At 35.1% G+C, this 3,698-nt stretch overlaps 1 pseudogene; it reads right to left on the bottom strand.

The window, feature by feature from the left end:
- Positions 1–1,199: 1,199 nt before the first annotated feature.
- Positions 1,200–2,702, bottom strand: LOC118981800 (60S ribosomal protein L26-like; annotated as a pseudogene).
- Between the last annotated feature and the right edge of the window lie 996 nt (positions 2,703–3,698).

The following is a 3,698-nucleotide window of genomic DNA, read 5'->3' as shown; positions in this document are numbered from 1 at the left end:
CTGGGTGTGGTATAAAGCATCCCTGCATTAAGTTGCCATAAGGAAGGAGGCAGAGAGAGCATTTTATAAAGATAACTCATGTTTATGTAGTTTTGACTTCAGTAATATTAAAAACATAAAGTGCACGGGCAAACGACTAACCCCAAACTATAAATAATATTCATTAAACAACATCCATAATCTTCAAAGCATACATAAACTCTCCCGAAACCCTCTGAAAATAGGATCAGCTGTAGCCAGAATGGGGAGAGATTAATTATAGCTTTTCCTCCAAAAAATAATAAGCCAAATGCCTGATATTTATGATTGGTTTCCTTTAAAACTTTTTTCTCTAAACCTGCTATATCATAAAATAAATAACTCTGAGAATATCTAAAATGTCTTGCCATAATAAAAAGTGTCAGGTAAAATTCAGTATCAGTCTTTCTATACCATATTAAAATTCTGTGTAGCTAGTAGCTTGTCGTTGCGGTATATGAAGGCAAGATATTGCGATTAAGATAAAGTAGAGATAGATAAATTTAACATTTAGTGGGTAAGATGTTTAAAGTTAGGAGTTTTGTTTTCAGTGCTAAAGAAAATTAACTAACAGACTAGGACAGATTGCATACAGAAATGTGTATGCTGTTTCTTTTTCCAGGAATGCATGATCTTCTTTTAATAAAAGGGAAATACTTTGGCCATTCCGTGATTCTGTGATTTATTCTGAATTTACTTGCCTGAATCCCAACTTATTTTAGCCCACAAGGATTAGGTAGATCGATGATAGATAGATAATAGATAGATGATAGAGAGATAGATAATAGACAAATGGATGACAGATATATGTACACACACCTGTATTTACTTGTTTTTAGTTAACATTATCAATATAATAATTAAAAATCTCTCATTAGACTGCAAGGTACATTAGATTGCTGTATTCACACTTATCTAACTTCTCAAACAAATTTAAGTTAAATGAATGCCAGTGGAAAACATGAAGATAAATCTTAAAGCATATAAATTGAGATGTAATTTATGAAATTTATTTTGCTATGGGGAAAATTGTAAAAATCAATTATTCTACTCAAACTCCAAAATTACTTTGTGTTTTATAATTTATAATGGAAAATTAGTCTAAATTCTTTTATTCATTTTAAGTTTTTAATGAAAGTTGTATACAAAATTACTTTATTTCTGCATCTTCTTGGTTGTTTCTTGTATTTACCCTTTTCTTTTCCTACTTGACAAGATTTGGCTTTACATTCAAGGATCTTTCTGTAGTATTTATTCAGCATTATTAGTCTAGTGATAACCATCTTGTGGAAGAGAATGTCCACAAGAGCACTTGTACCATTAGCTTTTTCCCACTGCACTCCTTCTGTGCAGATGACATATTTCTTCCTGTTAACCTGGACTGCTTTGCCAATTGCTGCCCTCGTAACACCTGAACTTCATCATCCTTTCGAATGGGCATGGATCGAACGTTGTACTTCCGTTTCAGCAGTTTGCAAAGAGGAGAAGACATAATCTTCCCATGAACATGGAAAGGTGATTTAAAATGCCTTTTACGGTTCTTGCTCCAGTCAGAAATCACAAAGGGATTGGACTTCACTTTGACTACTGGTGCTTCCTCATGGAAGCAAAAGAAATGAGACCCACGCGTTGCTTCTGGTTCTTTAAGTTTCTCTAAATCCTTAACAAAAGTATCTGGCAACTAAACTGTCCTTGTTAAAACTGTAGTTTCACTTTTCTGTGTTTTAAATAGCACAAAGGAATGCAGCCAATTTGAAAAGTTGAAATATATATAGGTGATTGATTTCAATATTTATTCCAAAATATTAATAAGATGATTTGGTCTAGAGAGGGTAGGTTGTGGCTTTGTCTTGTGTTTTAATTGACTTGGTTTTGGAAAGTAAACTTTTTTCAAGGTAGTAACTAATAGTTACAAAATCCAGTATTTTCTGTTTGCTTATATATCCCCTTGATATCCACCTTGTATCTTGAATGGAGGGACGTAGAGTGTCAAAGAAACTGTACGGCCCAGCTGTCATGATTTTATTGGAATGGAATGGCTAGAAAAGTGTGGTAGCTCTGCTGCCAATCACAGTTAAAATTCTCTTTATCAGTGAAATCTGTGCAGTGAATGGCATGGCCATCATTCAGCACTTACCTAGAATGATGATCACCCAGCTAAGGTAATTAGAAACATAATAAACAGATTCTCTGAAAGACAGTTATAAAACCAAATAGTAACAATTCTCTTTGGGCTACCAAAAAATGTTCCTCCGGCTTTTGAGTTAATTGGTGGAGTACTGAGGCAGACCAGAGACCTACAGAAATAGTCCTCTGACAGTGTTCTCCTGTTTGTGCACGTACCTAAACGGAGGCAGTATGACCTCCTCACCCAGGCGTCTGGGTAACCAAGGGAAGCAGTGTTCCCACAACCTTGAATGGGCCTATAAGCAGTGTTCTCCTAGCCTTGAGTGGGCTCGTGTGTGTAGTATGAAGCTCTGTTGCATAAGACCTTTTGGCACCCTTCCCGCTTTGTCTGTGTTCTAGTACTTAAGCAGCAGGTAGGGACTCCCTGCTGGATGCCACAACACGTGGTATGCAAGGGGACAGGTGACATTCAGTATGCAGTGCAGAGACGTGCAGGGGGACATGCAGTTTGCATTGTGTGTTGACCACCCACCTGTGAATAAAGGCATGCCGGACATCCCTACGGCTCCATGAATATTCTTCCATTTGCCTGAATCCTGTGAACCTGTCAGGCCTCGAACAGTCACAGCACAGTGCAACTTTGCTTTTGTGATAGTAAAACTAATTTGTGTTTAAAGCTGTTTCAAAGAATATATTCATAAGTCATTTACTCTACAAAAATACTTTAAAAGAATGCTCTATACATGACTTTAAATCTTTTTATTTTTTTCTGGTTAGTTAAGTTGAATAATTCCATTTCTTAGCAACCCAGGCAACACACATACACAAAGGAGAATGAGGTAAATTTTGAGGAAAGAAATGAAAGCAGGAAGACCTGGGTCTCATTTACCAAAGACAGATAGAAGTCTTAAAAAGAACATGGATTTGACCAGGAAGAGACAGAGTTTATAAGAAGACAACAAAGGTTAATCTAAAGAGGCAAAGGTGGTAAGATATTACAGATTGTACACTCTTTTTAAATATACCTGAGACCAGATGTCTAAGAAATAAACAGATGCATCAGTTATTGAGGATGATTTCCAACTGAAAGAAAACAGTGTACTAAATTAAGTGTATTAATTTATTTTTCTTCTTGCTTTTGTTTTTGGCTCAATTTTCTGTAATGCTATATTGAAACAATTTCCTACAGGTTGTGACAGCAGGCTATACTTGAATTTACTATTTGTCAGTTTAGCAATAGTAACTATAATGTTTTATTTTTTCATTTGAATGTCAGTTCTCCTTTTATTCATGGTATTGCACATGTCCATTGTAACAAAAAAAACTGATCAGTGTTATATTCGGAAAGTGGATCCTTTAGTTATTTCTTCACTTCCTCTTTGTAAACACCTCTACATTTACACCTACACTCATAACTTTTACTTCCTCCAAATATGACATTTTATATTCTCATGGTGCTATAGATTTTAGAGAAATGTTGATTGATATGTCCTTCTTGACAGTTTCTTTAAAATTAAATCAGATTTAACAACATATCAAAATTCTTACCCATT

This window comes from Sturnira hondurensis, unplaced genomic scaffold (genome assembly GCF_014824575.4).
Source record: "Sturnira hondurensis isolate 20B ecotype Veracruz unplaced genomic scaffold, ASM1482457v3 Scaffold0024758, whole genome shotgun sequence".
NCBI lineage: Eukaryota > Metazoa > Chordata > Mammalia > Chiroptera > Phyllostomidae > Sturnira > Sturnira hondurensis.
Note: the sequence above shows the minus strand (reverse complement) of the source record. Positions and strands in the feature narration are given on the sequence as shown.